Source organism: Passer montanus, unplaced genomic scaffold (assembly GCF_014805655.1).
Source record: "Passer montanus isolate IOZ18808 unplaced genomic scaffold, ASM1480565v1 scaffold58, whole genome shotgun sequence".
Classification (NCBI taxonomy): domain Eukaryota; kingdom Metazoa; phylum Chordata; class Aves; order Passeriformes; family Passeridae; genus Passer; species Passer montanus.
In genome coordinates, this window is record NW_024370816.1 from 3,803,597 (window position 1) to 3,818,107 (window position 14,511).

At 40.2% G+C, this 14,511-nt stretch overlaps 1 long non-coding RNA gene across 1 annotated transcript; it reads left to right on the forward strand.

Moving 5' to 3' along the window:
- Positions 1-5,643: 5,643 nt before the first annotated feature.
- On the forward strand, positions 5,644-11,645 carry LOC120510505. The gene is made up of 2 exons (XR_005629521.1): positions 5,644-8,059; positions 11,472-11,645. It is a non-coding gene; the product is annotated as an uncharacterized LOC120510505 (long non-coding RNA).
- Positions 11,646-14,511: the final 2,866 nt, after the last annotated feature.

Sequence of the window (14,511 nt, forward strand, 5' to 3'; positions counted from 1 at the left end):
ATGTGCTATAGCATTAGCCACCTTCCCTTTGCACATTTGGAGTCACTGCATCCAGAAAAAATTTGCTTTCCTTGGCTTGCCCTTGACACGTGGTGTTCTCAGTCATGTTACTAGCACCAAACTGGAAGCATGAAGCAGAAGTCCAGTGGTTTTAAAGATGACTGCTTAATTTTACTGTCACACTTACAAGTCTGGACTAGTATCTAGTATCTATGATCTATGATCTAGTATCTGTTAAAGCTTTTTAATTTCTTCTGGCTGTAACAGGTCAGCATTTAAACAGGAAGCAAGAACTGGATGCAACGTGAGGAAGTAGAGTAGGATGCCAAGGATTATCAAGTATATGTACAATATTCTACAATACCAGCAAAAAATGGTTTTACTGGGGTATCTGATGTTAAGTCCTAGCTAAAGGGATTAAGTTGATCTTTCTCTAGTCTATTTACAGAATTGTTTCTAATTTGTAGCTGTAAAGCTATTATTTACTATTACTGGGAAGAAAAGATTAAAAAATGCTGCCATTAATACCCTACTGGTTGTCCTGGGAGGTCTTGCTGATTCTGGTACTGATGCAGTGATGAATTTTGTAGCTCCCCAAGCCATCTGTGCATCTTGGGTACAGCTCACCACCACAGCCCTGTTCATTCACATAAAGATCTAATTTATGTGATTCCTGTGCAAAGCCAGGAATTTGGCTCAGTGATCATTGTGGGTTCCTTCCAGCTCAGGATACTCTATGATTCTAATTTCATGTTGCTTTCAAGAACTGGCAGAAAAGTTAATGAGCTCTTAAGGGAACAGCCAGGTGTTGAAAAAAGTGAAAGTGTGCCTGGGAGCTCAGCTGCAGGTTGTGAAGGGAGAAGGAGTCATGGACTTCTTAGAATCTACAAATGACAAGTTGTGGTTTTATTTATGTGCTTAGTGCTTTACATATTAAGGAGTGTTGAACATGAAAGTACTGCTTAACAACATTCAGTCTGGTTTTTAATATCTAATCCATCATGGCCAGTTAAGTGGGGAAGCAATAATCCTTGCCTGCACTTGATGAATGGCACAATCTAAACAGGGATTGACATGCTAATGAGGAGCTTAAGCAGCCGGGATACAGAAGACTGAAAATTAACCTGAAATGACATGTACATTTTCCCAGTAGAGACAGAGCCAGCAGTGAGTTTACTGTGCCAGTGCATGGATCTGTGTTTCGCTTCAGAAACCCAGAGTGTCAGAGCACTATGAGTCTTGAGCAACATACTGAATTACTGAAATTCAAGAAGAAAGGACTGCCTGAGCCACGGTGCCGTTGACTGCTCTCTGCTGCACCCACCTGAGGCATCTTGGGTTTGTATATCACATATATCAAATATTTTTGGCTTTTGATATCACAGAGTTCTTATAAGGGGATTTGGAAACAATAATGATTTCTTCTGGTTTTCCAGTTCCAAGTGGAAGAGGAGAAAAGAAATATTAACAATAGCCTCACAACCATAATTTGAAGAATAACACTTGACAGTTATTTGAATTTTTATCTTGAAAATTAGGCTTGCAACTCACTAACTGATCTGTTTTTTCTGCCTCCAAATCAAAAGAGTGAGGAGTGCCAGCCAGAGGAAAGCTAATGTCACAGGTACAACTCGACCAAGGTGAGTGGCTTAGCATGAAAGATCATGAGGCTTTATTTATGTCTGAAAGCCATATGTTTGAGATGACCCCTCTAAATCTGGAACTGGCCTGCTCACCTGCAGCTTTGATGGGAAAAGTTCTGGAAATGGCTGTCTGGAAGCACTTTGTCAGTTCAAACATGGTCATAAACAGATTATTTGTTAAATAATCTAAGATTCTAATTTCATGTTGCTTTCAAGAACTGGTAAAAAAGTTAATGTTAGTTAATGTTATTTGATGTTAATGTTAGTATCTGTTATTTGAAACAGATTTGTCACTGAATTCCTGTTCTCTGAATTCTAACAGAAGTATTTTTTGCCTAGGCAGTAGCTAAGAAACTCTCCTCTGCTGTTTATTTTCTCACTGAAAGTTTTTAATCCCATTAAAAGCCCTGGGAAACTTAATAGTTCTCTATCATGTGCTGAGAACCATTAATCAGGACTGTGTTGAGCTATGGTTCATAAAGGTAAATTAGAAGAGAACATAATACCAAGGCCCAATGAGAATGTGTTTAGTTAACAGGGATAAGTTTACAGCCTCACATTCCCCTGGGAAAATGACCTCATGGTCTCCACTGTGCCACTTACTAAAGCCACATTCAAATTATGTTGCAGAAATGGAGGGTCTGCGGGAAAATCTTTCACCTCACAAAGTTGAGCATGACTTCCTATATTTGAGCAACTTTAAAAAAAAAAAAAGAAAAGTTTCCAATTTAAGAGCAATCTATAAATCTGCCCCACCCTGTTTCCTGCAGTCAGTTCCTTTTGCAAAGAGGTTTTAGATACCAAGACTGTGTTATAGAATTCCAAGTTTTCCTCCTGCCATCTGCAAAGAGATGTTCAGACAGACTATACTGGAAAATACATGGAGAACTGGGGTTTTTTTCCCCATAACTACTGGTTTCATGCACATCTCAACTCCTAACCTATAGTCAGTGCTTGATGTGTATTTCCTCACTTTTCCTCTTATTTTCTACTAAAAGAATTCATAGCCATCTGGATGTTTTGGGAGAAAGGGAGTAAGAGTTGTCCCAACTGCATCAGTGCATTTTCCAAAGAAGGCAAGTGCAGAAAATCTCCATTATGGTGAGCAGAAAGAATAATTATATCAATATATAAAGTCATGTGACTCTATTGCTATAATGATGGCCAAAATTCCTACCTATGGATGGAGAACAGGAAGTCAAAGGTCCAGTTATAAATCACAGAGCTGGTTTAGGTTGGAAGGGACTTTAGAGATCATTCCATTCCACCTCCCAAAGGTCCAGTTATAAATCACAGAATCACAGAGCTGGTTTAGGTTGGAAGGGACTTTAGAGATCATTCCATTCCACCTCCTGCCATGGGCATGGACACCTTCCATGACCAGCAGAACACAGTCAGTTACACACAAAATGAGCAAAACTCTCTTAAAGAGAAAAATTTGAGATCCAGTCACATTATTAGCTGTTCCAAGGCATCTCCCAAATACATCCCTGCAGAGATAAAGCTGAAGGAAGTGAGAACCTGTGAACTCTCTGCAAAGCCCACTGTGGAAGCAGAAGAAAAGGCCTGCTAAACTCGTAATATAAAAATTAAGCACAGCAATGGAAACTGCTGCTCTTAGGAGAAGCCAAATGAGAAGTTTTCTAGTACATCCCTGAATGTGACACAACTTTAGACTTCCAGATATTTATAATCTCCTGGAATGTCCCCATGCTTATAAACAAAGAAACCCAGAAGCCCCGGGGCTTGCACAGATTTATGCAGGAAAGGCAGAATGTGTATAATCAGACAAAAGTTTTCAAGTGTTACAGGTTTTGAGACCCATCTCAAACAGAATAACCAGTCTCCCACTGGACAGAACAACCCCAAATGAATGAACAAAATTTTGCTAATTCTCTAATTTGTAATGTGAACCTCACAAAGCCAGGAGAGAGCTTTGAATCAGTGACTCTCATGCAAACAACTCACACATCCAAGCTGCTTGGATCACTGGGAGAGCAGATGAGCAGCAGCGCAGGTGTTTGCTCCGTGACCTTTTACAGCTGCCATGAAATGGTTCATCCCCCTCCCTTATGGCTAGTGCAGACATTTGCTTTGGCTAGTGGAGCTGGCAGGCTGCTCACAGGAAGCTCAGCAATGCCTCAGGAATGGAATTTGGCTTTGCTCATCCTTTGGGCGTGGCAGCAGTCTGCCACAAGAGGAGAAAGAAAGAAGAGGGGGTAAAAAATATCACCCTTGTGTCTGTAGAGACCAGTTCTGTGCAGTCATATGGGAGAGATGCTCCTGTATGAGCCCAGCAGCAGCACAGTGGCCCTGCTGTGCTGGTAAAGGTGAGCAAGGGCAATGAAGCTGAGGGGCTAAGCCATGCTGACCAGAAAGAACAAACCAAAAATAGCCAGCAGTGGGTCAGCATCTTCATCTTGCACCAATTCTGCCCACAGCAGAGACCAGCAGTACACTTCCAAGGGCTTCCTAAGGAACTTGAAACTTTCCTATGCTAGGAGAAGCACTGGAGATGTGAGCCTCAGGAACATCTCTAGTGTATCAATTATAGAAGATACCATTGTTATATAAACAAAGATAACTTTGCTTCCAAAGACTTTTCCTTGTTTTCAATAGGAATGCCCATGGTAATGGTTCACAAAGCATCTACACCAGGACATGGATAGTAGGTAAAAATTGAACATGCAACACACATTGATATTGGTTTGATAGAAATCAGGATAAATCATGCAGAAAGATATTTCTCTGCACATGGTAATGACTGCTGAGGATCATAATCATCACCAGACAATGGGAGAATCAGAGCAAATCTCTGTATCAGTTTTCCCCAAAACACCAACACCTCTCCATTAAACAGGTGAGTAGAGGGTTCTGTAGGGCCCTCACCTGCTCTGCTGTGAGGTTGTGCAATTTTTTAACCTGGCTATAACACATAACAAAGAGTTAGTTTATCAATTATAGAAGATACCATTGTTATATAAACAAAGATAACTTTGCTTCCAAAGACTTTTCCTTGTTTTCAATAGGAATGCCCATGGTAATGGTTCACAAAGCATCTACACCAGGACATGGATAGTAGGTAAAAATTGAACATGCAACACACATGGTTTGATAGAAATCAGAATAAATCATGCAGAAAGATATTTCTCTGCACATGGTAATGACTGCTGAGGATCATAATCATCACCAGACAATGGGAGAATCAGAGCAAATCTCTGTATCAGTTTTCCCCAAAACACCAACACCTCTCCATTAAACAGGTGAGTAGAGGGTTCTGTAGGGCCCTCACCTGCTCTGCTGTGAGGTTGTGCAATTTTTTAACCTGGCTATAACATATAACAAAGAGAAAAACAAAACCAAACTCTGAGCAGAAACAGCTTAAAAGTTTCAGGCAGCTGTTTGATAATCTTTATTCAAAGGGTGCAGCACCAATGAGCAAAACAAATCAACAGCTGAATGTGAAAGCATTTTCAGGTTTGCAGACTCAAGACCTTCAGACTAAGATTTCTTCTTCTTCCCTCACTCAGGACAAAATCCAAGAATAATTTTTTCAAAACTCAGAAGTTTTGTGTTTGAGTGTTCGCTGTCACATGCACTCAACAAAGTTTTAAAACAATTTAGTTGGTTTTTTCCCCAGAGAAACATGTCTGGGATTCAGACTGATTGTGTCACCTTAAGTGACTGTAAAGTCACTTTAAACTGTCACTTTAAATTTATCACTGGGACAAAGCCAATGTTACAACAACCTTTATCTCCCTGACTGGCTCTCAATCATGAGATCCATCAGGATCCATGCCAATGTTGCCTACTTAATATTTTTGACCGAAAAGATGTTTTAAAATGTCCTGTCAGCTCTTGAGATAAATTGCTATAGCCTTAAAAATGCCATGCATGGAGAATACTAAAACAACATGGAACAGTTGCCTGTGGAATAACAAGAGCAAGGTGGGAAGCAGAAACACAGCTGGAGTGAGGAGAGTAAGGTCAGAGATTTCTGTACAGCCAAGACTGTATTATCTATCTACAAGATAGATATTTCTGATAGATATTTCTGATAGATATTTCTGCATGAGGTCAGCTGAGCCAAAGAAGTTTCTGAGCAATGTGACATGAACATTTCCAGGCATATGAAGAACCAGAGAGCTGGACATAGCTGTATGGTCTTGTGATTCAGCTCACAAAGCTACTTAGATGAATGGTCTGTAATGTAAACCAAAAATTAGCACTTGTGAGAACAGCACCTTATCCTTCTGCAGTTCTTTCCAGGTAGAATACTTGCCCAGACTCAGAAGTATTAAAAAATATACATGAAAAAGAATGTCTGCGTCAGGTAGCCATAGTAACCAACGTCTAGAAGTGGACAACAAAGAGCATTGAAATGCTGGTTTGTGCATTTACTTTTTAAAGGATGGCTCATTTTCTCATTGCCCACGACTTCATCTATCCAAAGCTGTCTAAACAATGCAAGTAACTTGGCTTTTTCCCACATTATGTAACTTACTTTGCTTCCAGCTTCCATGGAGCCTTTGCTTTTGGACTGAAGATTTCCAGGTTCAGCCTCAGTAAGGTGACCTTTAAACTGAGTAGAGACTCTCCAGCACAGACCCATGGAGGAGGAGCTACTGTGAACTTAAATACAGACTCAGGTCTGGTTTGTAAATGTCAGTGATCTTTGTCAGAAAGCAAGGTTAGTAAAACCACATCTTCAGAAAGCATTCTCTGAAAAGGGCTTAGAAATAACTGTAAATAAATAAGGGAAGAAAAAGACCTGAACATATAGTGGCTGCAAAGACATTTGTATAAAAACCATTTATATTATTTCTGTGAATCCAAATGAAAAGATTACTTCTAAATTGTACCCAAATCTCACATCCAGCATTTTTACACTGTTAAAAATTTGGAGAGAGTTCAAAGTGGTAACAAAGTATCTAAATTGGCAATCCCCACCACAGGATGCAGAGGGAGTAACACACTGGGAGAACATCTGCTATCCCAACTGTGACCTGGAAGGGAATGTGAGTGAGATACTTGGGTTAAATATAAGAAAAATGCCAAATATCTGCTGCATACTTCAAGGGACTAACAAAGTCATGTGCCATCCCTTTGTGCTGTGTTGTTCATTTTGTTTTCTCTGGAAAGCCAGATGTTGGTAAATTGGGACCTGGCCAGATGGCTTCCAGTTAGGGAATGGTTGTTGTTGCCTCTTGTCCTGAGAAACTGAATTTCTTAAAACTGGAGGTGACTGTACTTGTCCACAGGTGAGCTGGAGATGGGGTGAAAATGAGCAAAAGCTTTCCAGCCTGAGTTTTACAGGTTAACAAACCAGCAAAGTCTCCTGCTGCTTAGCTCCCTTGGGGCTTGTGGTCTCATATTGAGGAACAGCAAAGAATGACTGGGAGACATAAACACGAGGTGGGGCAAAAACAAAATAAAGAAAACTTTAAATATTGTAATACAATCATATAATCCTTGAATGGTTTGGGGTGGAAAGGCCCTTAAAGCTCATCTTGTTCCACCCCCTGCCATGGACAGGGACACCTTCTAGTAGACCAGGTTGCTCCCAGCCCATCCAGCCTGGCCTTGGACACTTCCTAAATTTAGGTGAGCTGAAAAGAACTCTTGGCGATTGCCTGGAAGCTTATGATGCCTTCAAGTACTGTGTGGGGAACTACATTTTTATTTGTGTAAATTAATTGGAAGGGAGCCACCCTGAGAGTTTTTCTGGAAAAACTCATTAAATCAAATTTATCTGTTATGTGATCAACTTCATTGTGAGAATAAATACGGGTAGTTCAGCAAAATAGGAAGAAGATGAATATTTCTGTGGATTTATAAAGCCATCAAGCAAGGGTATAAAATGAATACAGTTGTTATCTGGTGGTGTCAGCTAAATCAATAACATTCAATATGGCAGCCTTCCCTGCTCATGGGCACACCTGGGGAAATTTCTTAATTTTAACTATAGGAAAATGCAGGACAAACACATATAAAATCCCAATATGATTTTGGAGCTCTGGGAGTTGCACTGAAACATTGGTAGCAATGGTATGGTATCTATTATTGCATAAAGATGTTCATGTTCTGGAGCCTTTTTGTTTTCTTAACCTTTGAAGTCAAACAGTTCAGGTGGCAAAAATTTGGTTGTCACAAACCACTGGCTGATGGGGAGGTGTGAAATGTGTTTTGAGAATGACTCAAGTCAAAAGTAGTCCAACAAAAACTACATTCTAGGTTAAAAAAACACTGGGCAGTCACAGTGAGATGCTATTTTAAAGAGCATTCTGGGATTTAAAATAGTATCTAAATCTCCAATGTTGATTCAATGCTACTTAAAATACCTTTCACTGACAGGAATCTGAATCTTTGTGAGAAAACAGGAGCAGAAGAGATTGACAGTGCCATTCTAGAAAGAGGTAGGTTCTCCTCTGCAACCTCCCCTGGTGTTTATTGTAAGTTAACTCTATCACAAACAATTACAATTCATTGTTTAATAAGTCAACATGCTAAATCTTGATTTTGCTTTTTCATGTGATTTTAAAATAATGGGCTGGAGGTAATTTACTGTATCAAAGATGAATGTTGCAGTTGATCTACTCAGATGCTTTTAATACAATAAATATTCTGCTTTTAATATAATTAAACACATGATGTAAAATTTTTCCAGAGCTCCAAAATGGAAAAAATTAATAACACTTGCAGAAGCTACAGATTTCCTATTCTTTAAAGATCTGACAAGTAAATAACAGGATACAGGGTATAGAATTTCCCATCCCTTTAAAACCATTCAATTTTGCTGAACACTTGACTTTGTTCCTCTGATATTTCCATGAACTGAATGTCAGGGATGAAAATGTGGGTAATATGCTGAGGTTCCCAGAAAGCAAAATGCAGCCTACAGCTATAAACCCTGTGATTTTTCTTGCCTACTGAATTCTTATTTTAATAATAATAATAATTTTAAAATCTCCTGCTTAAGTAGTTTGGTAGTGGAACTTTAAAAAAAAAAAAGATACTTTACCAGGAAACAGTCTATTTATAAAGTATTTTATACATTTTCCCACTGTTTATGGTATGCAGTGATGAGTTTAAAAATATCATTTCCTTTCCAACAATCTTGATTTTCCTCTTTGCTTTGATGATCTGTAAGTGGCCATGTGAGTGTTTAAACAGCATTTTGCATACCTCAAACCAGCAGGAAAAATCTTCCTGTTATTAAAAAAAATTATGGGTACAGAAGGAAACAGGGATTCAGTTCCTCCCAATGGATGAGGTTCCAACATTCTGCCTTATGGATCGGGATTAATTGTAAATTAAGTGCTTTCTTTTATTTTGCACGTGCAATTTATATCTAAGCCACTGCACATATTTCACGGTGACTCTGTTTGATCTGAATGGCCATTTGACATGGGGATGGTATTGATGTGAAGAGTAAGCTTTCAGTGTTCTTGCAAGCATCTACCTAAGGATGGCTGAGTTAGAAACCTCTGAAAATTGCAGTTCATGTATGCTCTGTAGCTTTGCAAAGACTCTGTAGAGCTAATAGCTATATTTTAAGAAGATTCTGTTCATTCCAAGTATTTTTTTTTTCATTTTGGCTCTTGGCTACAGAGCCCAGACAGATTTTCCCTCAATGGCTTCTTTTGTCTATTTAGTCTTGGTGGCATGGGGGCTTTGAGTTGAGAGAATGTCTCTGCTGTCCTCTCAACTGCTAATTGTCTGAGAGCAATGCAGGGGAGGACATAGTGAGCTGGGGGTACCAAGACTAGAACTGGCACATGCTGACAGACAGCCAAGTACATGGGTGTGTGTCCCAAAAGCAGCCCTCTAGGTCAGATTCCTTGAAGCTGCTCACCCTTCACTGTATCCTTCCTGTCATGTGTCAGGGAAGCAGCTCTGCCTTAGTCCATGTGGGAGCACAGACAAATCGTGGAGATATGTGGGGAGGGACAAGCAGCTGGCACAGATCAGTGATCTCCAGATCCCAAAATTACATCTAGTGTTCCCAGCCTCCAGGTGGACATCCAGGTTTAACTCTTCTGGCAGAAGAGCAAACCAAACTGCAGCCTGCTTGTCAAGACAAACCATTTATTTAGCAGGAGAAATAGGAGCTCTGCTCATTCAAAGCTGGTTGTTGAAAAGACTGGATTTCTCCATCGACTGTCAGAGAAGCACAGGGTGGCTGCAGTTGGAAAAGAACTTTAAGGTCATCTAGTCCACCCCCCTGCAGTGAGAAGGGACACTGTCCACTAGATCAAATGTTTCAGAGCCCTGTCCAGACTGACCTTGAATGTCTCCTTGAATGGCTCCTCTATTAGATGATTGAGCTGACCTTGGCTAAGAGTCATTAATCATAGGAGTCCAAAGGCTAAGAGGGATCTTAGGCTAAGAGCATAAAGTAGACAAGGCATTACAGGTTTTTTACAGGAAAAAAAAAATCTAAAATAAGATGGAGTTTCTCAGAGACTGTTTTTTTTTCTTTTGTTTTTGAAAAGCAAAGGAAAGTTCATGAAAACTAGGCTTAAAGTACACCAGACTGCAAAGGTGAGCTCTTGTAATGAGGGAGACACTTGAAACAAGGTTACTCTCAAGAGCCATCATATATGAGGAAACAAAGGGTTTTACAAATGATAGAACATCACAATTCCCTGGTAATGAAATTATAGTCATGGCACGACTGATTGGCAGATGATGCCATGAAAAGACAGGCTGTGACCATAAATTATGAAGAACTGACTGGGATGGAAATTTCATCCCTGTTGTTACTTGGCAAATGAAGTTAGCCAGCTTTCTATTGAAACAATCTTGGGAATTCTGCTTGGAAAGCCAGGAAGTTGTTAAACAACCTCACTGTGGTCATGCACCCTACATGGTGAGATTGCATGACCACCTCCAACACACACCCCACTTTCTGGGATGCATTTTATCAGGCTTGGAAGATAGCTTCACTGAGAATGTTTGGTGTAGTGTAAACAGGCCCAGCTCATGTACTCGAAGGATTTGTGTAGCCAAGCAAGTTGGTGAAGAACAGGACACAGGCATTATCCAAATGGATTAGGGTGAATGTGTCCTGCTCTTTACAAAGCAAACTTCATTGGCATGTTGGAAACCTAAATATTGCTGGAATTTTTTGTGGCAGAGAATCCATCAGCAGACCCTGCAGTGCAAGGATGATGGTGGCTAAATTCTGAGAGAATTTAGTGTCTTTATACTATAAATTTAATACCATACAGAAATAAATCTAATGAAGTCCCCTGGTGCATTTTCATCCATGCAGTGCTGGTGTACTGTCTGAGAATGGGAGTGAGAAGGGAAGGGAAAAGAAATGCTGAGGAACATCTCTTCTCCAAGAGATCCACTGGATGTTTCAAGGCTGAACACACCTATCCATGCATGTCTCCTTCTCCATGGGAAAGGTGTGGGACAGGCAAGGGGAGAGCTCAAAGAGGGGATGGGAGTATAGTTTGGGTTGGCTCCTGATGTTACTGCCACGGTCTAATGTAGATTGCAAGATGTGTTTGATTAAATTCCACACGGGGTACACGGCAGAATAAAAGCAGGGAGTAAAGATAAAATATACAAATCTTATCTGCTAGGAATAAAAGATTACAAATTCAATTTATATACATGAGAATAGTTAAAAGGATGAGCTGTGCTTGAATCTACAATAGGAAGATAGAAAGCTGCACAGGCCTTTCATGTTTTATTTTTGTTTTAGCACATTTTTTCCCCAACATTACCAGTATCAAGAAGAAAAAATGAGGCTACATCCCAGACTCACTTGAGAAAAGAGGTAACATTTTCCACTTATATCTTTTATTTCTCCAGGGTTTGCAGAAACTTGTCAAGAAGGAGCTTACCTCACGTGAACAGATTCAGAGATATATTTTTATTCACCTTTACAGCAACTACCCACAGTTGCTGTACAAGATTATTTAGGACATTCTGCAAAAGAGTGATGAAGAAAGTCAATCCTAAATAAACAAATCATTTTATGAAACACCTTCTGCTTGTATGGCTAATAGCTCTGGTTTTCAGTTCTATTAATAAGATTAACTTTCTGCTTCCATAAAATCATGATGAGATATGAATATTTAGTAACTAGTATAGTTGTCTGACTTATTCTGTATTTGTACTGATTGTGACTACCTTGAGCCATTTACAAAAAAAAATTCACATTCCTTTCACACCTGTCCTTCATTGTGGAAGAATTTCTCCTAAGCAGGATGGCTTTAAGACTTACTTGAATATAAAATTGTGTATCTCATACACTGTGACATCAATCCTGTGCTGTGTTAGTCCCCAGGGCACTACTGGAGACTGCAGAGAGGTTTCTTTTTGCATCCACCTACCTGTAAAAGCAACTGAATTGTCACCCAGCCTTTCTGAGTTTTGAGTCATCCTCACCAACTCTTTGGTGGATCTGCTGACTCACTTGCTTTCTTTTAAGTCCTTTTGGCTGTTTGGTGGCCAGGGGGTGGCTGTCTGCTGTGATTACTGTTGTTTTTATTGGGTCTGCCAAGAAAAGTGCTGGGGCCAGCGGGAAGCCCCCTGCATGACAGAGAGCAGGGCAGGAAGCTGCTGGAAACTTCTCCTATTGCCCAAACCAGCCAGATTATGACAAGTGACATTTCCTAAACTTGCTTGGGTGGCTCCTCCACTGGCTGATAACTGTATGAGGCTGATGGTGAGCATGGGGCTTTTCTGTCCTTCGGTTTTTAGTGTAAATTGACATCTACTGGTAATGAAATGTTGCGGTGTACAACAGTTTTAATTTGGGGATCCTAAAACTATCTATTTACTTTTATTAGCAAAAGAAGGGGCTTTTTTCTCTGTGGGCATTACTCTTACGTGTTTTAATAATTGACAGACATGGAACACCCAATATCTGCTATCACAGTCTGAAATTTATGGGGTTTTTTAGCATTTTCCTTTCCTATCTGCACACATGTTGTCCTTGTACAAATGCTGACACTAAATCAGTATGGGAAAAGTGAAAATTAAAATGAGTGCTGCCCTGTGACTCTTGTGAAAAACATTCTGGACCTCCTAAGCCCCAAAGGGGTCAAATATCTTGGTGCATAGGTGTGCTAGCACTTGTTTTGAGCTCCTGTAGAAGGAGAGGCCAACAGTGCTCCTAATTAATTATTTCAACTTGCTTTTGGGCACACATAACATTGTTGCAATTTATTTTTTTATCAAAAGGAAAGAAAACACTGCTTTTCATTTTCTCCCTTTTTTTTTTCTTTTTCCTAAAAGGGTCTATTCTAAGAGGGAGACTGCCAGCCTTGGAAGTTCTGGCCTTCTGAGAGCTGACACAATTTCCTGTAGGAGTTGCCTTTATAAAAGCTGTTTCCTATCAGGTTTTTATGTTGCTTTTCCTTTTTTTGCAATTCTTCTCTTTGTTCTTAGTCTCTCCCCACTTTTTCTCAATCATTTAACCAATATGTATATGTCAGAAAAGAACTGAAGTAAGAACATACCCATTTAGACAACTAACTTACAGTAACAATTACCTTACAGTCCATGTGTGTGTCTGAGCCCAGCACAGTCATGAACCTTATCCACAAATATTCTTGTTTTACAGCTGGTTAACTGTGATAGGTGTCCATCCTATGAAATAGCATGTCACTTCCTTCCGGGCCACTTCTGCCACACAGGATGACTCACTCTGCATCAGGGGTGTTGCCAGCTGTAACAATTTATTTACCAATGTATTTTTAATATTATTCACCCTGTAAGCATTGCAAAGTCACAGAAGTTCTTTAGGTTCTGTGCTTTTAAGGTGCAGTTATTTACACAAGGATGTGTGTAAAACATCTGTGGTTTTTTCTGTGTTGGGAAGAAAATGGGTTTAAGGGGAATATGTCACAATGCTTTGATAGATAATTTCAGGAGGTAAAAAAGGAAAAGGAAAGCACAAATCATGTCTCCACAGGGATATGAGATTAATTCTGGTTTCAGTTAAATGAGTGTAGGTTTACTGAATGAAATATAACTGCATCACTTGATCTGTCAGTGTTTTAAGGTGATACTGCATTAAGAGTATGTACTGGATTTTGATAGCAAATAGTAAATATCAGCACATACCTCTTTGGCAGGATTTATTACAATCAGTACCATTAAAATGTCAGGGAGTACTTTAAATAAATTGTGGAGCATGGTCCTATACAGGTACTTTAAAATGTTGGAAAGTGAATAGTTAAAAACCCAAGTAAGTTACTTGGTTTAGGTACTAAGACTGACTATCTCTAAACCCAAGAATGTTGTGTGAAGCTGAGTTTTTTCCATTATCTATGGGAACCTTCTGCATATAGACAGATGATCTCATTGCATCCCTGATAGGGATTTGTGGCAACACCCTTTGATCCTGCTCGGAGTCCCTGCCCCCTTCTCACCTCTATCCTAATCCTTCCCTTCTTCCCTAAGCCTTGTTCCCTGTGCCTTCCTTGCTGCCCATCCTGCTGTGTGCACCCTGAGCTGCAGGCACCACCAGGCTGCTGCTGCACCTGAGGAGCTCCATCAGCACGTTGTTTTCAGAGCTCCTGCCCTGATGGCATCAGCTCAGTGCTGCTTTCACAACACACGGCTTGTTTTCAGAAAGGGAGGAAAAGTGGGGGAAGCAGCGGAAATCCAACTTTCCACTGGAGATGTGTCATCCCAGCCTGAACAATAGCGGGGCAGCGGTGACTGTGCTGCACTGCCTGTGTTCTGGGGGTGCAGGGGAACCCTCAGCACAGACATTCTCACAACAGCTCTGTGGGGAGGCAGCAAGAGGAATCACCCCACTGATGTGTAAAAACAGCCACACATGGAAAAACAGCTCCCAGCAGCAGGAGAATTTCCAGGCGTGGTGACCAGTGTGTGC